Here is a 23,655-nt window from a genome sequence, read left to right as displayed (position 1 = left end):
CCACACCGTGTAGCGAACTCTAAAGGAGACTTTTAGCGTCAATAACGACGACAATGGCACCTGACCAAACGTCCGTATTTTACGAGATGGGAGTGGGAATGTGTTGGAACGCCACAAAGCTTCTTAAGCATTTTATTTTGGTGCTGTCACTTGTCATCTTGGAGCTTGGGAGTGAGATAAAAAATATGACTTATAGGCTACATTGTTTTACAGATATGCTTACAGTGTGTATTGAAGTCACTTACTTATTTTTCTAGTTTTTGTCCAGTCATGTATGTTCTGTATGAACATTAATTGTAGAAAGATATTTAGAATAAGACATAGCTTATAGAGATTGGTGCATATGGTTGTAAAACATATTCTCGCATTATGAATAAGGGTTTGAAATTAAGCCTAGTCCTTAGGGTAAATTTCCCGAGGAACATTAATTCCCTCTGCTCACTTTTGAGGCACAGTAGGCTAAATAATAATACATTTTATTTATATAGTGCTTTACAGGCTACTCAAAGACACTTTACAGTAAAACCAACACATTTAGCACATAAAAACAGATACAGCAATAAAACCAACACATAAAACAAGCATATTAAAGCAATTAAAACAGAATGTACAACTTTGTAAAAACGTGGAGTGACTAGTAGATTTTTTTAAATCCATACGGATTCAGTCGGTCCAGTATTGTGTGTCGGGCTTTTTCTCTCTGTCTGATAACAACAGTATATATGGCTGTTGTTTTCGCTTTTTGCATATTATATGTTTCACCTCCTCGTAATTTTCCATTAAAAGCTGCTGCTCAACGGGTGAAACATATTCCGCATGCGTCTTTTCCATTTCTGCATCAGTAAATCTGTGATCGATGCCGTGGTCTATTTAAGAAAGCCGTGGACGTGCACTTATCCCAGCTATCAACACTTGGCTTGACATAGCTTCACCTTCTCATCCTGGCTCGGCAAACGTGCAACCGATTAAGCCGCAATGACCGGATCACACTTAGTCAAGCTGCGCTTTTTCAGTTATCCTGGATTTCTTCATTCTACTTTTGTGTAACAGGCCCCAGTTCTCTAAGGGTTAATTAGCTAATCTTGCCTTGAAGGGAAATTACACCCATTTTCAAAATGAATACTAATAAATGTTATATGGTCAAGACAATCTAAAATATGGTCAAGACAGTCTAAAATGTTAGTAAACATACCAAAAAACTAGAGTAAAGTCAGATAGATACACTGAGAACATCCAGGGGAATGTTCTGAGTGTACAGTTTCACAACTGAGAACAACTGAACACAATAGACTAAAGCTCATTTGGGTATATAAAAAAAAAAAAAAAAAAAAAAAAGATAACCAACATTCTGTGGGTCCACAAAATCTCCTATTCATTATCTGTGGAGCAGCTCCAGACTTTGTACTTGATGACACTGCAAGTTTGAGACTTACTTCTCTGGTTTCTGGCTTAGAGAGAAAGTAGCTCATGTTCACAAATATTGATTGAACTTTCCTGGGCCATGGAAGAAAAAACAAACATATTGGAATATAATTTAGGTGGTGTTCCCCTTTAAATAAATATATGAATGAATTCAGTGGGTTCACTGACCAGAAGATAATGTATTGGTTACGTGTTCTCTTAAAGACTGATGAATCAGACCAATAGGGCAATATAGGGTGAACACCAACAACTTGCACAGACTGGTTTGGAATGCTTTCTGAAAAATTCGAGAAATGGTTGAAGTCTAGCACGGAGGGAAGCAAAGTTACAAAACTGCTGCCACATACCACAGCTCAGAAAAAAGCTTACGCTACATTTGTACGCAAGTCCAACTAGGAGTTGCAATGAATATGAATAATAAAACAGTAGTGAGCACTGCAGTAAGCATTAGCTCAGCATTGTGCATGCTTGCTGTATAAAAATCCACATGATCGTCCTCCGGAGTGCAGCAGACGCTGCCAGGACAGGACAGGCCAGGCCAGGCCATGCCAGCACAGAATAGGATGGGACAGAGCGCAGAGAGCAAGCTGGCTGACTGACTGAGTGAATTGCTGGATTATTGCTGAAGCGCACATGCATGCCTTCCGGCCTGTTCCGTGTGAACCCGGCGCAGGATGCAGTGCTGGCTGGGATACGGTGGAAAATCAGCACTGTGCTGGTTTCCTGTGAGCCAGTGTCCTGAGAGTGGAGCGGGCATATCAACACAGCAAGCACTTCTCTATCAACACACTAGTGTGTAATGTTTCTCTAGTTACACAAGTATACTGTGCTACGATACTGCACAAGTACAAAATAATTTTACCAGGATGCTCTAACATGGCTGCAGAAAAGGATTAGGGCCACATGTGAAAAGTGTATTTGAGTTCTGAGTTATAAGTCAGAATTCTGAGTTTAAAGTCAGAATTCTGAGAATAAAGTCAGTACTTTATTATTAGAATTCTGACTTTAAACTCAGAATTCCGACTTTATTCTCTGACTTTTTTTCTCAGAATTCTAAGCATAAAATCAGTTCCGACTTTAAACATTTTTTCACATGTGGCCCTAATCCACTTCCGTACATTTTTCTTCTTTATATATAAAAATAGCACACATAACATTTTTGAAACTCAGCAAAAATCCATAGACAGGCGATAGCAGTGACGTATAGCATGTGCCCTGGAGTACAGGCATGCACAAAATCCTGTGGAGCACATTTATTACACATGTGGCACAACTGCTCCCCACCTGCTCATAGTAGGATGGCTGAGCAGTGGGGAATCGGGAGGTGGAAGGAAGGAATGTCATGGTGACCTAGAAGGTCTATGATGAAAAATAGCGTGATAGAAATGCATGGTATTATTCACTACAGCTGTGAAGGTTGAGTATTGTACTGTATAATACACGAGAGGTGGAGGCAGCGTTTGTATGAGCATTATTGTCCACCACAGCGGTGGACGATAACGTGCAATGATTACAGAGACGAAGCACATAGAACAGCAAAGGATCAGAATGGGAAAAGGTCCAAAGCTCATTATGTTCAAAGTCACGGGGACAGGAGGGAAAAGGGAAATGGCCCTATGGAAATTTTTTGGGATTCTATTTTGTGGCCTTAAACAGCCAGGAAACACAGAAAACCCTTGGACGCCACAGAATATTATTTGCCTTGTGTGCTTTTTTTCTTGCTCCAACCTCCCTTAACGAGACTGTCCTCCCCCGGATAAACGCTCCCAGAGCTTGTTTGTTCAAGCAGCGATTAGGACCAGTGGTGGAAGAAGTATTTAGATGCTTTACTTAAAGTGCCTATATTATGCTCATTTCCAGGTTCATAATTGTATTTAGAGGTTGTACCAGAATAGGTTTATGTGGTTTAATTTTCAAAAAACACCATATATTTGTTGTACTGCACATTGCTGCAGCTCCTCTTTTCACCCTGTGTGTTGAGCTCTCTGTTTTAGCTACAGAGTGAGGCATCGCACTTCTGTTCCATCTTTGTTGGGAGTCGCACATGCGCAGTAGCTAGGTAAGGACTACTAGCCAGTCAGAAGCAGAGTATGAGGACGTGCCACGCTAGCAGCTAGGTGAGCATTATAACGTGTGTTACAAAGTGACGCACGTTCGTATCTGAAGTAAAGGCTGGACTACAATAGAGCTGTTTGGAGCAGTTGGTGAACAGAGTTTTCTGTTGGAGATGGTAGGTCCCTTTGGGGTGGACTTTGGGCTTTTTCACTTTGTCAATCTATAACGTGCACAAAAATGATATATAACACAATAAAAGAAAGTGAAAAAGCCAAAAAGCATAATATGAGCACTTTAAGTAAAAGTACTAATACCACACTGTAAAAATACTCTGTTACAAGTAAAAGTACAGCATTGAAAATGTTACTTAAGTAAAAGTATGCAAGTTTCATCAGGAAAATGTACTTAAAGTATTAAAAGTAAAAGTACTCAATGCAGAAAAATCCTCACATTTTAGAAACTGGAAACGATCCAAACAGTTCTGTCAATCAACTAAGTCTATAATCGGCTAATCATGTCAGCTGGACTTTTAGGCCGTTATATTGTTGGGTAATTTAATTTATAATGAAACGTATTTTGTGTGCAAAAATCTTAATTTGTAAAGTAACTAGTAACTAAAGCTGTCAGATTAATGTAGTGGAGTAAAAAGTACAATATTTCTCTCTGAAATGTATTGGAGTAGAAGTAGAAAGTAGCATGAAAAGAAAAGGCTCAAGTAAAGTACCTCAAATTTGTACTTAATTACAGTACTTGAGTAAATGTACTTAGTTACATTCCACCACTGATTAGGACCTATATTTACGTTCCTAGTGGCGACACCATCTAGTCGCCGTAGGAATGATGACGGGAGCAAAGCGTGAAGTGAGGTGACGAAATTTAAGAGCGTCAAATTGTCATTACGGAGGGAGGTTCACAGACACAAACACACACAAACCCAGGACATTCACCCAGAAGAGCAGGGGGTTTGAGTCCCGTTTGAAAATATAAATAAACGGCGAGTTTCTTTCTAACTTTACGAACGTCACATTCAGCGTCACAAGCGTAACCCTCGGGAAGTGAAGTAACGTCTGATTTGTACCCAAACAACCATCTTTCTCTAAACTTAACTAAGTAGTTTTGGTGCCTGAACATAATCAAACTGCAACCATTTCACAACGTTAAAGGTGTGTCTAAAATCGCAACCTTTACTTTCAAAACCGCGACCGATACGTTCTCTGGTTTAGATATGAGGTCATATTTCCTGCCACCGCTAGGGACGCTAATTTATGAAATGTTCCTGTGGGTCGTATTAGAGGTTAGGGTAACAAACGACCCATGTCGTCATATGGTTTGGAGAACATGTTGCCCTTATCCCTGCTTCTTTTTCTCCAGTCATTCCACCTGCCGTACCTCTGGGATGGGGCTGTGCAACTTTTTTGACCAACCAAGAAAAGCAGCCTGAAAACGAGATAGAGGTGACTGAGGGGACTGAGGTGAAGCACACATGTAGGATGCTTATACTGTACAAGGTTCCTGGCTGTCAGAGCCGCTCTGAGTCTGTCAGAGCTGTATGAAGAGCTACTACAGTCCATCCGCTACATCAGTGAACCTGGGAATAAGTGCTTCACACTCATTTTCACAGGCCAGAGGCTCCTGAATCTGTCCCCACGCTCTGCTGTAGACGTAATAGTCAGGCCATCCATATTCTTTCAGACAGACACTGGAGAGCATCCATTACATGTGGCCACTGAGCCTCATACAACTGTCGGTCAGTGTTTTTCTTGTACTACATCTTGATGTTAGCACCCAGCGGAGAGGCCTCTCTGGAAAGCATGTCATCGATGTAATCGCACACACTTGCATGGGCATAAGTAGGTCTTGCAGTGGGGGTGGGGGGGGGGGGGGGACACTGACATTCATAGCAGTGTAATTCTTACAATGCTTTGATTGCACATCATGTAAAATGTTGGGCGAGAGAAATACATGTATAAAGGGCTTAAGTGTACAGTAACAGCACTCAAGTGGAGTATCCTGCGTCGCCTTAGTCACCAGATCACACTTACAAGCGCAACCTCTCTCTCTCTCTCTCTCTCTGAAGCTGAATGCAGCAGTTGCTTTCTGAGCATTAAGTTTGATCAAAGACTAATCTCTGCTAGTAAGATGACTCAAATTAGCATCTGTTTCATTGTTAAGGAAGTGAGGCAGGCTGGGACCAGATCCCACAGTGTAAAAAGAGAGAGAGAGAGAGAGAGACAAAAAAAGATTCCCGGCAGCCAAAAAGAGAGAGGCGAGAGGAAGAGCAATAGAGAGGGGAGAGAGGGAAAGCACAATATCAACAGAGAGAGGAAAAAAAGAGAGCAATAAAGAACATGAACAGACAGAGTAATAATAACTGAAAATAAATCAAAGAAAAGACTATTCCCATGCTTGGTCGGTACGTCCAATGCCAAACCCGGGCGATCGGTATTCCTCTGTGGCAGCTTTTACCTCGCATTAACTTTTTCCTTAGACCGCACACATAGATGATGAAGCTGAGGGAGTGATGCTGTGGTTTGACTGCTCTAAAAGCGATCATACGGCCACAGGTTTAGTTACAGGTTTAAAATGATGCTCGGGCAAGCATGCAAGCAGGCCCCTCTCCATCCAATTGAGAGATGTTAAGTGAAACCTCTCGATGATAAGTATGCTGTGGCAGAGGATAGGATGAAATTGATGCTCACGTTAGAGTCAGCATAAACACAGCGGTGGGCAGCCTGAGTATTTCCTCCTGTCACTACTTTCTGTCATTTCTTAGATGGGGGAGATGGGGGCCAAAACATGAGGTAGGGTACTTGGCAGTCATCCTCTTAGCCAAACAAAAGTGCCCTGCTGCTGTTGTTCCTCTTAAACTGCATCAGCAGTTGGCAAAACATATAATCATACTCCAGCAAAAAAAACAAAAACTGCAATAACAGGAAAGAGAAAAACGATAAAAATCGACTGTTTGCTACCCTCGAGAAAATGTAACGAGGGGGGGGGGGGGAAGGCCCATTCAGCATTTCATCAGTAACATAAATAGGAGCAGCTGGGGCAGACTAACATGCTGAAATGGGCTAATTAGGACACTTGGTGGTTGGTTCGCTGCTGTTTTAGTCTGGCTGGGACCGACTCAGAGTCAATGAGACTTCTTCCACACACACACACACACACACACACACACACACACACTAGATCATCTATTTTACAAGCCTGTACTGCAAATCCAGTGAGATTGCCGAAGCAGGGCTAGTCAGTGAGTTATTCCCAAGCTCTCAAGTTTTCTTTAACTAACTGTACATCTCTGCCTGGCACACAGTGCCCTTGACTTCTACGAAAACAGTTTTGCCTTCCTGTTCCGTACCTCCCTTCCAGTTTCCTCTCCGGTTCCTGTCTGACTCAGCGTCACAAGTTAAAAAAAAAATAAAAATACAGACCTCCCTGTTTCTTCCTTTGTTTTGTACCAGAAGCTAGACATGCTGGATTATAGTGCTTTCCTACAGCCAGCCCTTTAAGGCCTCCTTCACACTGGCTGCGTGGCGTGAGCGTGTCAGCTGCATGGCGTGTCCGTTTTTATTTCGACTCCCATGTTAACAGGTTAGATTTCTCACACTGCCTGCGTGACACGCACGTCTCAGGCGCGGCTCGAGCCACGCCGAAAACGCGTGCATGCTAGAAATAGGACCGATGCCTATTTTTCATGCGACACGCAAGCGTGTTGGAAGCGTTTCCAGGCAAAATAGGAAAAGATGTTTGTGTCATTTTGACACGAATACATTTAATAAATGACATTTTGATGTTTGAAAGTCTCTAGGTTTTGACATAAATGCAGATATAAATGTAATTTCAAAAATAATAATAAATAATTATCGACTTTCAAACATTGCACCTGTCAATACAGAACAAAATATTCTGTAGCCTATTTTGCCGTCAACACTGCCGACATTGTCTTTGCTGTAATCAAATCAGTATATAGGGTTGAAGAACACGCTATTATTTCATTTTATCAATGGGAAATACACGTGTACAGACGAGGCTAGCAGCAGCAGCGCTGCGTCCGACACGTTTCTGGTGTGCAAAGATAGGGCTGAACGATTAATTGCATTTGCGATAAAACGCGATTTCCTAATCGCAAAGGCTGCGATTTGGTCACATGACTCGCGAGAGCAAATCAGTCTGCACTCCGCAGAGAAAGCATCAACTAGCACACTAACGCTACGCCGTACCTTGAGCTGATTTCTGTCATTCAAACAACTCTGAGTTGTAGTTTAAAACGTTTACAGCCATTTCAATAAAATGAAGGGGTTTATTCGGGCTTGAGTCTATACATGCAGTTAATGGATACAGGCACACAGAACTCAGGGCTCGGTTGGCAACGATTAGCTCCAGTTAGCGGTTAGCTCCGGTTAGCGGTTAGCTCCGTTATAAAGATATGGAGTGGAGGAGCTGCCACTGAGAGGGGTAACAATCAGACTCTGATAAATGACGTTCGGGGAGCTTTCACAGCAGCGTGGCCGCGGTGTTTCAACAGTTTTATTAGTACAGTTAATCCCATGGCAAGAACACCAGCAACTAGCTAACGTAACGATAGCCTCTCTGAACAAGTGCACACGGCAGCACGCAACTTCACGAGGGGGAGGGGCTGGAGGCAGCTCCTCTCTGTGCACTGTAAAAACAGTCATAAGGTCAACATATGGGCCCGCAGGAGCAATATGCCAGTTTGTCTTTTGCAGCCACTGATTGTAGTTTTCTCTTTAAAAGGTTGGTCATATGCATCCAATATGTACATTGTTCAGAAAATCTGCCTCCCGTCTACCATCTCACTGAAATGAATGATCAATGGTAGAATACTCCTCAAGAAAAGAGTCATCTTGTGGATGACACCGCTCAGTGGTGCTCAATGTTTCAGTTGAATTAAGTCTAACTAATGCACTTCAGCTAGTGCCATTATTCTGCAGCCAATTCCTCTCCATTTCCTTTCATTTAAAGACTTTCCTAGTAAAGGCCCTTTTATTGCCATAATGTTGCAAGCAGCTCAGATATCGCATAATGTTAGAAACAGGTTCCGTATGTAGCGCTCGGACTGTTATGAAGAAATTACACTGAAATAATGGAACAATGGCTCCCGCAGTCAAATCAGCCTGGCTGTCCTTCTGTCAACAGTTTTATTTTTTATTTTATTTATTCCCTTTTCTCTGCTTTCCTTATTATGATTGGCTGCGTCAAAGAAGAGTGTACAAAGAAAGGTGGGGTTGTTTACCTTGACACAGAGCTACTGTACATGTTCAGCGCCTCAGGGAGCCAGGCAGGCAGACACACAGCATTTCAGCTTTTCAGACCCTAAGCCCTTGAAGCAACTCATGCTTTGTATGACACAACCCTCGAACACTGTAGCCTCGTCAAGATAAACAAAGGCAAGGTGTCCTTTATGAGGCTTCTCAATGTCTGCACACAAGGAATCCATGAAGGATTTACCGTGTGGTAAGAAGGTGTGTGTGTGTGTGTGTGTGTGTGTGTGTGTGTGTGTGTGTGTGTGTGCTTGTGCTTTTGAATAAGTAAGAATGTGCCAATGTGTACTTTACTTTGGTCTTTTCAACAGTAACACGTTGCCCAGCAGCCACTTCCCTCTATTTTCTAATTTTCCTTTTTTTGTCTGAGGATGCACAGCAGAATGCGGACTCAGGTCCCAAAATGCAGGTGAATGTGAAAATGTGCTGATATTTCCCAGCATCTAAGCCACATGCCAGTCCCCTTTGGGGATCCCTCCATCCAGCTCACTCACTTCTACACCCCCCACCCAAAAAATAAACAGGAGACAACGCTGAGAGAAAGGAGGGTGGATGCGGAGGAGATTACACAGTACACTGTTAACCACCAGCTTTGAAAACAAAAACAAAGACTAAGCGATTTACTGTACTGTACAGTACAAAAGAACTGAACTGAATGCTTAATTGTGCTTCTCTTCAGTGATATGGGAAATTAGTTTGTGAGTAAAAACATTCATTAAAACCTTGCAAAAGCAAATTGTTGAAATGCAACATTATGTTTGCCAAACAAATAATGCCTGAAACACTGTGCATGCTCTGTAAATACATGCAAATTCACCTCACCTATTCACCCCTGTCAGGTTGAACATGTTCCCTGCGAAATGTGGGGAAGGGCTCGCAGCAGCAGAGGCAATGAGGCTTGTGCAAAGTACTTAACAGTAAACATTGTACCTACAAGCTCGGAGATGCCTTCTGCAATGAGCAGAAATCTTCTTTCCCCCCCCCCCTCTCTCTCTCTATTCAAGATGAATGAGACAATAAAGGTGTGTCTGTGAAAAGCATGACTGTCAGTGGTTACATGGCAAATATCCACTGAATGCACCTTCTGTGTGGATCAGCTGGTCGGCAGCATTAGCTCCCGTAGTGTAAATCCCTAACTGTTGCAGATTAATACAAGAAAGGATGCTCATTCGTTGCTTTCAAGTACAAACCTGCCCCGTCCCCTGCCTTTTTTTTTTTCACTCCCTCCACTCCCCTCCCTTCTTCTACCTCTGACTCCCTCAGGCAGGCAAATGTTTCAGTGCAGTCATATTTAATCAACATCTTCACGGGCACAAGGATTTCAACTCCTGTGCTGCAAACGGCTCGGCTGTCACACTCTGAATAATTGTCTTCGAAAACCCTGATTCATTCTCCTTAAACACTACAGAAAAGGCAATGTGTCTGACCTACATTGCAGCTGATGTGTGAGGAAGTAGTGATCTTTTTTTGATTATGCGTTTTGCATGGCGTGATATCACATCATGTCACTTACTCCATGTTAATGATTTTCCACTCTGTCTAATGCAGGTTTCATGAAGACGCTGCCGTCGTGTTTCCCATTTCATTGGTTATGACAGAGGCAGAATAATGCGTCTGTCTGGGCGAGCTCCCGCTGTTCCACTGAGTACATACAGTGTTTCCCTTTGATAGCAAAGGGGCACTAGGAAGTAAGAGCAGTAAAACAACAACATCCAACTTCCCCTACGATGTATTCATCTTGATAATGTTTGGCTGGCAGGAACAAATACCGGTCATTCGCCAAGCACACTGTTACTGTAGCTCAATTTAGTTTGTACAGCGTGATTCACAATGGCCATTTTGTTGCTATCGTTTTGATAAGACGGGCTCCCAGAAATGCATCCAGGAGAAACAGGATTTATTTTTCCCTCAGTATCCCACACATTCCACAAAGCCCTACGCTTGTACAAAGCTATAATCTTAAAGGTTGGGCCGAGGTCAAAATCAACAACAAAAGCAATTACGTTCATAAAGTGTCATTAACGGTTTTGCCTCGAGCATGCAAGGAGAGCACCTACACATCATAACAGATTTTGTGTGGGCTTTATGACAAGCTGCCTTCCTCATTTTTTTAAAAATTTTTTTTAAAGTACCTTTCATCCATTTTCTCCCACTGGCTTCAGTGTGTGGATCAGAGTCATGCATTCATGCATAAACATTACTGTTATCCCAGGGGAGAATTCATTTCCCCTGGCCTGGACACTATAAATCACCTTGGGCCAAAGTAAAGAGTCTGGAGTTACAGAACTGGCGGCAGCAGCTTTCAACCAAACTTTTTTCATGATACATCCAAAATCCTTCCTTACTACCTGGCCAAGCATTCAAAGTTAAAAAAAAAACAACCAATATGGAGCCTTTATGCTTCTATCATCATTGCAGGGAAATAAGACGCCACAGTGGGCCACATTCGGTGTTTTGAAGTGGAATTTCGAGGTCTTTCATCATCAATTTAGCCTAATTTACTTTGGTTTACAACAGTGGAAACATTTATCAAGAGGGGGTGTGTGTGTGTGTGTGTGTGTGTGTGTGTGTGAGAGAGAGAGGAGAAACAAGATAGAAGAGGAAGGGGGGGAGGACTTTTCCAGACAGGGTTTTTTTTTTTTGTTTGTTATCTCACTCAAGAATGAATTTGGAAGGCCATATTTCTCCTTTTCTTTTCTTATCCTCTCTGCTAAGGGCCGAGGATGACTTAAGGCTCCTGCCTCACACTGAGAGGAGCTATCCACCCAGATAAGGCCATGGCTGACTGCAAAATAGTAACAATGAAGAGAGCATAGGTGCAGGTATCTACATGTCACTGAGTCTCGGAGCATAACAGGGGATTTTGAGTGTTGTGTTGCCTTCAATACAATAAGCATAGAGAGAATTACGTTTGTGTAAATACAGTGACCTGCTGGATTTTACAATTCTAGGGCAAATGCTAGTATGAGTCAATCTTGTAAGAAAATTACACACTGTTTTGAAATGGCTGAGAGCTAATGGCCGTTATAGCCCCCTTTGAGTTGAAAGTGGTCCTAGTTGTAATTGTAACGGTGTATATAGTAGAAGGATAAAGCTGCCATTGGCCGGGCTCCTCTATGGTTCATGAGCACACTAGACAAGCAATGTCTGCACCCCTTTGCCTGCAGTAACCATGGCGACAGTGGCAAGCAGGGGCATCCTCATCACCAGGGGGCAGTGTGGGCAGCACAGCATGGCGTTGCCCATTCTGCCTACCCTGGTGCCTCATGTTACACACACGCACGCACGCACACACACACACACACACACACACACACACACACACACACACACACACGACACATGTGCCATGCAGTCAAACAACAATAAATTAAAATGGACACAAACAAATGCAGCCAAGCACAAATCACCCATGCACCGACGCGCGCGCGCACGCACACACACACACACACACAGACACACACACACACACACACACACACACACACACAATCATCTGCTCCTGACAGCTGCCCCCGGCGTCTAACACAAGCCCCCTCCCACTCTGCCTCTCTCTCCCGCTCCTTTTTGTTGCTCACTTTTTGTCAAGTTTCCACCAAACAAAAACGCACATCCTCCCATGACACTGGCTAATTGATTATTGATGGTGCCAGGCCAAACTGACTTATATTCAAACGGATGTGAAAAGAGAAAATGGTTGAGACAATGCAATCCAGTGCCTTTCATGAAAATGAAGTCAAGGCATTTGTGTGTAAAGATCGAGGTCTTTCTTCCCCCCTCTTTTTGTTGTTGTTGTTATTGCTTTGATAAGCTGCTCATGCTGCAGTGGCCAGCCTTGGGAGCAGTTTGAGGGCTAGGGCGAATGAGGGGAAGCAATGTAGGTAGTAGTGTCCTGGAAACAGACTACCGGCTGACAGTGTGCAGAGAAAAAAAAAAGAAAAAAAAATCATAAAACAGCCCTCATGGCTTGCTGGGGTGACAGTCTGACTTCCAACCGGTGCGAAGATCAGTGACAAACAAACAGCCAGACTTGTTATTCTACGGGTCCCTGCGCCAGGATTGCTGTCCTTATCGCTGGCATCGCGTAATTTTGTTACACGTGGTAAAATATAGGATGGCTTGTGACAGCAGGGATCAGATAAAGAGTGAGAGCGCCTGGGCAGGGGAATGTGGAGCTGGGGCTGAATGCCTAAACAGGCTGTTGTGTGAGGGGGAGAGACTGATGATTGTGCCATGCAGATTGATGCACTAAAGAATGGCAGAGACGAGGGATTCTGTCCCGTGGAAATGTGTCATGAAGGCAGTTCCATTAACATCTTAATAAAGGCTTCCCAGGCCCTGGAGAGCCCTCGCGAGAAGGCTGCCTTCTCCACTCACATAGGGGCCCAAAGCCGCTTTCGCAGCATGTCAACGGGAGAACATTTAAGTCCTGCCAGTATTGCATTGTGAGGGTGTTAGGCTTCCCAAAGGAGTAGCCTAAATGCCTACCCGCAAACATGCTCCACTAAATTCCTTTATTCCCCTTTGCCTCTACTCTCATTTACTGTCCATTTCTCCATCTGTTGGATTCAGCAGTCCTACAAAAGGCTTTGTTTCAGCAAGCTGGAAAGCATTTGGGACAGCAGAGTGCACACTGGGGTTCATTGCTAACTTGCTGCCATCAATAGAGAGAGCGGGATCTGGACTGGCCACGGTTGCGCCTGGCAGAGGCACGACTGTTAACCGTTCCACGATTGGACCTCTGATGAGACTGACTGGAGCCTGTCTGGGAGCTGCGGACACACACACACACACACACACACACACACACACACACACACACACACACACACACACACACACACACACACACACACACACACACACACACACACACACACACACACACACACACACACACACACACACACAGCCTTCTTCTTGCAGCTAGCATCCTGACAGAGATGTGGAAACAAACTCTTAACAGGCCTATCAAAGGAAAACACTAAGGCAGAAAAAAGGGTCTCTCAAGTACTCGCAGTATAAAACAAAAAATACAATTTACAAGTATAGTCTCCCTGTGTATCGTGAAAAATGAAATGCAAAGGAGTGGTATTGATTTTTGCTCTCTGTGCTATGTGCTGCTCATACTGGGCAAGCTGCTACTTAACAGTGTAGAGGCCTGTAGTCATCAATTTAAAATGGTTTCAACGATTCAATAAGTCACTGAAGGCTACACGCACAACTACTCAAGATGATGAAAATGGCTACAGCAGCATGACTAGACCATTAAATGTAGTCCTGTGGTGTTTTCTGACATCTGCTATTGTGTGGGAATTATTAAAGAGTAATGGTGTATCTTAAGATCTATGGTATATTCTTATGTTTATAGTATGGATTGCAACACTAGATTTTACTCTTTGGCACAAAGCAGAGGGACAAATAGTGTTGGAATGCATCAAAACAATATTTTAACCAAATGTATTGGACTGTTAGCTAGGACTTTTTGGCCAGAGTGAATGAAAAATCATATTTTTCCATGAAAGAGATCCAAGAGTCTGAAAATCAATTTGCTTTGCTTTCTAAATTAAGTTCTGTTGCTATCATGTTGTAACATTGTGGAAGCTCTCCAACGTCAGTTTCCAATTTTAGCCCGATACCTGCCCGTAATCGGTGTCAATGCAACAAAGTTTAGTGTTATCTTAAACAAGAGGCAGGGAGACAGACTTTCCAGTTCCTACACTCCTGAATCAACGTCTCATCTAAACGAACGTTCCTTAGGATAATCATCACCTAGAGCGACTGCGTCTACCGCTGAATCTGGTGCTTGAAGCGTAAGAGACAGGTAGAAAAACTCATGTTGTTAGCCTTTACCAAAGGACAAACGGCGAGCACAGAGGATTTGTGAACGCAGCCGACTGCTGCGTGGATGAAGAGAAAGAGACAGTTGTGATCTTCTGCTTTTTTCGCTGAAGCCAAAGCCCTCTCAGACTAAATGTTCTCCCTGGCTGCACTACACTTGATCAATGTCACCGCAGATCCAGATCTCCCTTATGTCAATCCTCGCACGTACTTCGCTCGCCATAAACGCGGATCCCAGACACAAACATGCGCATAACAAGGATGAGCGAGCGGAGCGTGTGTGGGTCAAGGAGATTGAGATCTCTGTTGTGACAGCTGGACAGTTGAAAGGTTCAGATAAACAGCCTCGAGTGTGGGAAGACGGGCGGCCAATTGCATTAAAACAAACACTCACTCGCTATTTGTACACTCCAGCAGATAGGAAAAAGGAGGACCTATATCTGTGGGAGAATGAGTCAGTGAACTCACAAAAGCACCATTATCTGCATGTGTGTGTGTGTGTGTGTGTGTGTGTGTGTGTGTGTGTGTGTGTGTGTGCAAGCAAAAGACAGTTGGGATGGTGGGGGTTGCTGTAAGAAAAGGGGGGCCTGGTTCAGAATACTCAGCCGCTGAGCGCATTTGCAGTATTCACTCATTAAGAAATAGGTCAAGGATTCTGCCTACATGCGCAACGACTTGTCAAAATCTCTCAAGCTAAACTGTGGTGAGTCTGGCTGCCTTCAGGGGGGAATCCAAAGAGGAGCCAGCAGTGTGCCGTGTGACGGCTGGTGGTGACACAGCACACATAAAAGGCAGTAACAACTCATTCAGGAGCAAATCATGCAGTTCAAAAAATTAGTTAGTAATGTCATGGTAGTTGTTGAGCGGTATAAGTGGAAGGCACTGAAGGGGAAGAGGCTGCGTCCTCGCATTGTGGCCGGATAATTAACTCAGCTCGCCGTTTAGACTCTTAGACTATGCTGTTCATCGACAGAGGAGGACGCTCTTGAGCCATGCCGCCAATCAGCAGAGTTCGCCGCACATACTGAAAGATGCTGATGGTGGCGGTGGTAGCTATGGCGATAGGCAGTCTTGCACAGAAGATGCTTTAGACACAATCTACAGGGTGCAACAGAGGACCAGTTCCTCTTAAGAACATGAGATGTGATAGTCACATCTCATGGGAGTCACTTACTATCTGTACACAGAAACAGCTATTCCAAAAGTTACCATGAAATGTTTGAGATCCTGCACAATACTGACGGGAATATCTCGTGTTTGAGCACAGAGGAAAACAGCACTATTAAAGAACACAAGACCTGAATATTTTCCCTGGGGAAATGTGGTAGTCTTAAAAAAAAAACAAAAAAAAAAACACAGACTTATGCAAATCACTCCCAAGATCAGAAATACTCCAAAGAATACCTCGCTGACCACAGCGATGCAGCGACTATCCAATCAAAAATATCGCAGCCCCTTACAGAGAGGTGAAGCGGAGAGGCGGTGGCAGAGAAACATCAAGCGTTACTCCACAAAGCTCGACCTAAGTTTGTCCAGTCGAAGCAATTTCTCTCCAGCCTGGTGGGGTTAACCATATTGATTGGATGAATGTGTGATGTTGCGCTTCGCGAAAGGCTTTCTTGGACGGCGTGCCTTCAAAAGGCATCACTTGAAAGTGATTCAATTGAGCCGGATTCTTAACATCTATGCTCATATCCTCTATTATTTAAAGAGAGAGAAAACTGGCTGCGATTTCCATTGCTTTCAGAATAAATTGACACTATCAACAACAGCTCTAAGAAAACAGTTTCAACAGCAATTGTCTTGTATGATCTTGACTTCAAAGAAACGAGTTAGCAGCAATAAACTTATGTCACATAAGGTCACTGAGGATTCATAAATATACTGAACTAAGAAGAACTAAATTTGAACCAAAGCAGAGCTAATAGAAGTGTAGAAAATTGTGATACAACAGCTGCTGAACAGCCAACTGGTCAGAGGGGCTGACTGCTCAGCGGCAGCACCACACTATATCAGCGAATGTGTTTTTTCCCCCATTAGACTGTTAATTAGGTGAATGTAATCAGCATGTGATAATCAAACCAATGCTGAGTGCTGGTTTGTTCTTCCAAAGGCAGCAATTTCCACCCTTGTGGCTGCTTTGGGGTCAAACTGCTGTTTCACTTCGAGATGGATATTACAATAATGATGTGCGTGGGTCACGCTTCACATGCACAAAAACTGTGATCTCACCAAGAAGGAACGGGTTTTGATTGCATGAGCAGAGGGATTAATATGCTACCCGTCAGCCGTGGCAGATGCAAGTTATTCTCATGCAAATGGAAGGCAATTTTCTACTTAAGACAACATTTATTTTCTTTAGAGTCATTGTCATGGGTGCCTGCCGGAGCGCTGGCACTCTGACAGAGAATGAAGATTTGTAGGTGCATCTGCTGAATTGGGCCAGATGATGTCTAGAGTCGATCTGGAATCCTAAATTGATGCCAGTAGGCGACAGTATATCACATAGTTGGTGGTAATTTCTTGTTGTTGTTGTTGCAATTTGGGTTTTTGGTTTTACCACTTGAGAAGAGAACAAATCCAGCAGGAAATGTTTAGACCATTTAGACGATGTGAACTAGATCAGTGGCGTGGTAAAACCAATTCACATTGTTGTGTGAACATAAAAAGTAAGATTTAGCTGATGATCAGCTCCAAATAAAGACTAAATAAGGTTCACTTGTTGCAGTGACGCAGTTCTGTAGCTTGCTACCAGTCTCTATATTAAATATATATATATATATATATATATATATATAGGGTTTAAGTTTGCTATAAATACAAATTATGTGGCCAGTGTAGAGGAGCATGTCTGTGTGAATTTGCACTCACAATAAAGGTCAACAAATACAAATCATTAGACAGTCTGCCACTGTGATGATTGCAAGCATCAAGGCTCTAAAAATAACTCTGCTGTTCAACTAACTTCATTAAATACTCCAGAAAAAGATCTCACCAACACCAGCCAGAAGCAGCTGATCAGCAGGAAAGATGCTAAATGGAAGACTCGTTAGAAGGAGGCAGCTAAATGAATGGCATTACAGCAGAACTGGTAGTAAAGGATGCAAAGCAACACCTGTGCATGAAGCCAGCTGTAGTTGAAATGATCTTATATGCACAAACTGTAAAACATGCATACAAGCTATAGGCTATATATCTTATGGTCGCACGTCATCATTCACTTTGGCGTCAAAGTGTGAGCTGTGGCAAAGCTGAAATGTTGAAACCGGCGAACTACCTTATCAGAGCCCGCAGCCTAAACATGAAAAATGCATCTCTTCAGTTGTCTGTCTGCAGTGTCGGAAATTATCCCTTTGCAGAACAGTGTGGCTGTCTTGTGGGATTTAAACAAATAGGATATTTACACACCGTGAAGCACATTTAGCCTAAACAAGCGTTGGTCGTCACTCACCTCTTCATTTAAACTGGATGTCCCGGTTATCCTGCTCCCTCCCAGCGTCCAGCGCGGCTGCTGTCTTCTGGGTTTCAACTGATGCGCTACAGACTCACATCCACAGTGAAGAAAAAAAAATTGAAAAAAAAAAAAATATGTGTTTCCAAATGCTCTATCTGGACAAAGCCTCTCTTTACGAAGATGCTTCAATAATTGTACATTGACTAGTTCGTCCGAAGCCTTAAATAGCCCGCATCTGCCTACAGAACCTGTTAAGCTGCGGCGGTGGCGTCATTCATTCAAGTAAAAACCTTCATAACGGCGAGTAGGTAGAAAATGTAGTGCGTAAACTTCGCAGCAGAGCATTCAGCGTGTGAGCTGACCTCCTAATGTTACTTTGCTAGACCGTGTCAATGAAAATGGCACATTCCTTCAGTTCGGGATACAGCGTCCTCCAGTCCAGTCCAGGCTGCTCTACAGAACACACGCCGCGGCCAGGCTTGCCATGGTCCCGCGGTGGGAATTTCGCAGCGTCGGTCGGTCGGTCGGTCGGTCGGTTCAGAGCCGCAGCGTCGCTTCTTCACAGGGGCTCTGCCGGACTGACACACATTAGCGGCTCCATCAATGTACTGTAACAGTAGTGTGTGTACGCTGCCCTGCCACTGGCACACTGCGTGTTTAAAGCCAGCCCCCCTCACACTCCTGCTCGTTATGGTGTTAACCGTTTCCGCCCAGAAAACAAACATTCATAATGAATACATTAAAGGAACATTTGTTGTCGAATTCAGCAATGCAGTCTTAGAAAATTAAGAACTATACGAGTAAGCCATATTGTCTAACAAATAACACTTTGTCGTAAACATGAATCCATATGGTAAATTGCAATGCACCATCCGCTCAACTAATAACAAAAAAAGGGGGGTAGGCTACCAAAGGGATGTCTCAAGTTTCTAAGATGCCAAGTATAATTTACAGTTTGGATAACTTGCTGTAGAAATAATTATATACATTTAAATGGCCCTATTATTACCTTTGGAAATCATTATAACCGACTATATTGAATATCCTATTGATAATTGACATTTGGATTGTGCATCACATGTATGAAAAGAAAATGTTCTTACCCATCACAGTTTGGTCTGCGCAGCACACACTGAACCCACTCAGTGGCACTCTCCCATCCAACTCGGTTTCTGTTAGAACACTGCCATCTATAGGCCAAACTGTCAACCTGCTCACATCTCTCTCGCTCTGTCTCTCTGTCTCTGTCTCATGATTTCTTCATTTCTCCGTTTCTGCTTCTCTTTTCCCCCCTAGTTTTAGATAAACCTTTTGCTTTTGCTCTCCCTCATTCTCTCGGGCTCAGAGATGTATTTATTACATCACTCACCAGAGGAACTTAGCAGCTCCGGAGTGTTCCAACTTTGGAGATAATAATCAACCCTTAAAGTTTTTCCTATAATTTGCCACGGCATCAGTAACATAGTGCCCTAAACCATCTCTGCGTCTCTTACTTTGAACTATGATGTTACTTGTGCTGCAGACATCATTCAATTCTATTGATTGATTGAAGTGTACTTGCCTATTACTCCTTTCATTTTTATTCATACATCATAAATCTTTGATCAGTGATCTCAATATTGACTGCCAAGTTTTGACTTTTACTTTTCTTTGCATAACTGAGACTGCATCTGTGCCCTTAGTGCGTTATGACAAAAAGTAGGCTATCCACATTCTCTGATGCATCAATAATGCAGAGTGGGGGAAAGGGAGCCAGTGTCTGCCATCAAAAGTATTGCAAAACTGCCAGAAGGAAGAAGATGTGGAACAACCAGTATAAGTACACTAAAAGCACAGCGCCCACTTAAAGACAGGGTCAATAGCTGGAGGGTGTCCATATTGGAATTCCACCGCACTGCCTCTCAAATGGATCTTAGTCAACCCTGGGCGGCAGGGGTAATCAAATACAGAATTCTTTTTTTAAATCCATTACTCACGGCCCTGTTTGGAGCAGCCCTGTTTGGAACAAGCTGTGATTTGTTTGATTGGAACATAACTCAATTCATATTGAAAGAACGCAGAACTGCCCGGAAGACGTTCTGCCCGTTTTGTGAAAAGAGAGAAATGATAAATGAAGCCATTTTTGCGAGGTGAAGCTTGGTTATTACATACAGTACAATTCTATCAGTCATGTTTCACTTTAGGACACATATCGACTGACGCAGGCTGGTACCGTGAAAGAGAAAAGACTAGTACATTGTTCAAAATAGGACAAATATGCAGCTTTAATTGGTCACGTTGTTTAGAAAAAGATACATGAGAAAAGCAAGGACTGTAGCTTTAATTAGTCTCTGAACTATCATATGCAAAATTTATATCGTATTTATGTCTTGAACTTCCTTAAATTTTGATTTTCTTTTCAATCAACATGCACAAATATGATGCGACAGGCAAGCCAACGGGAAAACATCCATATTGCGTGCCTGTGTATCATGCTCAGCTCTGTGCCTTCGCTCCCTCAAGCACCTTCACTTGATGCAAAGATACAGCGTTCGCTTGATGTGCTCATAACTTACAGATGCACCTCGTCACAGACCTTCATTAAAGCCCTGTCTCTTAGTAGCCGAGAACTGTGTCAAGATGGTCCAGGTTCACAGTGGTACAACGCAGCCACTTTAAGCCTTGGCACCTTCCCAAACCTGAATCTGAAATCAAAGCACACATCATTGGTCATTAGGGCGTTGTCAAATACGCAAGCCGCTGGTCACTTTATATGTTTACATTTGGAATCTGAGCTGGTAGACAGAGACTGATTCTGTAAGGAGTGAGCCAAGAAACTAACAGGATTCAAAGCCCACAGTAAGTGAAAAGGTTAATTGCTGGAATTATGATTGTGTGATGTGTAGTACCAACTGTTTGGATGTACAGGGCTGCTGGGTGCACGCAAAGAGAGGGGAGTGATGCTGCAAGGCATGTGTGACAGGAGATAGAGAGGGGTAATTCGTGGCAAAGCTCAAAGCTTATTTGTTGGAAGATCAATTCAGTGAGCAAATCAAATGGTGGTCAGGTGGAAGGGTGTGCACAGTGCTGGGAATGAGGCTCCCAGCGATTTCATGCTAAGTTGAAAGGTTCAAAGGGGGCCTCTAGTGATGCCTTTAATTCTTTCTCCCTGCAGCAATATTTGAAGATATCACGAGGGAATGTGGCATCCTGTCGACTCCACTGACACTCCATTCCCTCTTTCCCTGACCCGTGTAAGCAATCAGCCTGACTGGAGAGAAAAAAACAATACCAGGAAACAATTACATGAAAAACTTAAGTGTCAATCTTACGCATACGATTGCCAATAATGTCTGTTCCAACGTTAAACCATGTCAGTTACTTACATTTTTTTAAACATTTATATTAAAGGTACTATTTTCAGAAAATCCTTGTTGTTAATAAGACCGGTGACAGTTAAGTGAACTGCAGTCAGCATTCTGTTCATGGATGTATAATAAGAACTGGCTGTTGTGGGTAAAAAAGAAGTAGTCTCGCATTGCCAGACCTATCTCCACAGCGCTGTGGAGTAAGGTCTGGCTACACCACACATACATTCTGGGAAGGAGACGTTGGGGGCTTAAAACATCATCGAGCAACATTGGCACCCTACAAAAGAAAACTCCACATACAATATTAAATGAAGTTAGCTGTTCACACAATACAGTAACGTGAGCTATTTAAATTACCTGGATAAATGGTTAAACCTAGCTCTTACCAGTTTATCGCCGTGTGACCCTTCTCCACAGCAATCCCACCAATCGGTCCTAAAACGTCCCAGTTAGGTAGTAAATGCCGTAAACATATTCTTTGTAAATCTTCAAAAAACCATTCCCCGAAAATACCAAGCAGGCCTGCCTTGTTGCACGGTCCAAATTTTCTTCTAAACTCGCCATTTTCAGCGTGTAGCCTGCTAGCTCAAAGTTTGTTGTTGTTTCCCGAAGAAAGTCGGGGGAAGGGCTCAGCTTTCAAGTTATGTAAATTGCTTAACATAGTACCTTTAATGTAAATGTTTAACATCCTAACAAGACGTGTAGCAGATTACACCTTCAAATAGATTTGTTCAACATTACATTGCACATAGATTCATACAAACAAACATAACATGAAGGTTCTCATTTCATCCTTCAGTAGGATTAGTTGTACTTCTCATTGCAGAGCTGTAAGCAGCAGAGTCCAGAATGTGTGGCATGTGTCTCGGGACTTGGGATGTATGTGGCATTTGAACCAGGTCCATTATGGAAGTCCACCCCCGCTGCTTACTCTCCACTGTCCACCTGTTAGAGTGGGTACCGGATACACACTCAAGAGGCTCTAGGGACTACTGCCATGCAATAAGCAATTGCACACATACACACTCTTACAAACAGAAACCACATTCGTACAGGTGGCCCATTACATCAGTAATGGCCCACTGACGGACTCTCAGCAGCCCACTACCGTGTGGTGATGATCGGCCAGTTCTCCTGCTCTACACCGGGGAGGCATATTTCACACAGGAAAATATTAGAAGAGGGAGGGGAGTCAAATTTAATCTAACACCATCATGCCCAGTTCACGTTTTAGTCAACAAATTGGAACTATATGGAGGACAGTGGCAGTCTTATCAGAGTGATGATCTCAGAGAGAGTATAAAGAGGTTTCATTGCTGTGATTTTGTTTTCCGTCCCCTCTTCAGGGAAAGTAGCCCACCCTGAAGTTCAACTGAACGGAATGATGCCTGATCTGTGGCCCAAACATACGTCTCTCATCGGAGGCATTTCCTAAGCTCGTCAGGATCTGTCAATGGAAAAACAAAATTAAAATAGCAATTAATTTCCACAGAGATGCAATCACAGGAGACGTGGTAATTGCAAGCTGCTCTGATATGTTTGCTGAGAGAGGCATTGTATTAGATTGGTTTTCTTCTTTTTTTTTTATCATTATTTTGTCCTTGCTCGGAGGCATTCCATGAGCTGCAGCCTTGTGCTGTAAGCTCACACATCAGAATTGTGGCAGGAAATCATGGGCTCAGATGGCATCAGTATGGAAACATGGCCCCTCAAAAATAGCAACAGAGAGAGAGAGTGAGAGAGAGGGAAAGTGGCAACAGTACAGATGGTCCATCTTTCAACACATCAGTACCCCAATTGAGCTGTCAGAGAAGATGAATAATGATGATATAAAAAAACAATTAAGTACTTTATGCCCACAGTACAAAATCCAAAATGCCAAACAAAATAGGAAGACTCGCACACGGCTTAGGTGCAGCACCTAAAAATGGATTTATGGATGCCGTGGTGTTCCCGGCGCGAAGTGTGCGAGCTACAAAAATGACGTCATCATGTCTTTCGTGTCCAGGGCAACAGCTCCGAAAGCTGTCGCAGCGCGTGGCCGTGCACCTCTGAATTTTTGTAACTTGGCGCCCGCTGCGTGTTCCATTTCCACATGGTCGGCTGGGGGATTCGCCTGTACAAACATCTGTATGATTTTTCATGTAGAGACCACAGAGGCAGTTAAAGGGCCTTATGTAAATATGTGGTAAGAGAGAGCCAACACACTGGGGAAAAGAAAAGGCATTTGGAGGGTGTGGGAAAACACGAG

At 43.2% G+C, this 23,655-nt stretch overlaps 1 protein-coding gene across 1 annotated transcript in view; it reads right to left on the bottom strand.

Annotated features, from left to right (window-relative positions):
* plxna2 (plexin A2) overlaps nucleotides 1-19,032 on the bottom strand; it is a 209,552-nt gene extending 190,520 nt beyond the window's left edge. Inside the window, exon 1 of the mRNA XM_031290478.2 lies at nucleotides 18,052-19,032. The gene's annotated coding sequence lies outside the window, so the exon portion shown is untranslated. The remainder of the gene's footprint in view (nucleotides 1-18,051) is intronic.
* Nucleotides 19,033-23,655: the final 4,623 nt, after the last annotated feature.

The sequence above is a fragment of the Sander lucioperca genome, chromosome 12 (genome assembly GCF_008315115.2).
Source record: "Sander lucioperca isolate FBNREF2018 chromosome 12, SLUC_FBN_1.2, whole genome shotgun sequence".
Classification (NCBI taxonomy): Eukaryota; Metazoa; Chordata; class Actinopteri; order Perciformes; family Percidae; genus Sander; species Sander lucioperca.
Note: the sequence above shows the minus strand (reverse complement) of the source record. Positions and strands in the feature narration are given on the sequence as shown.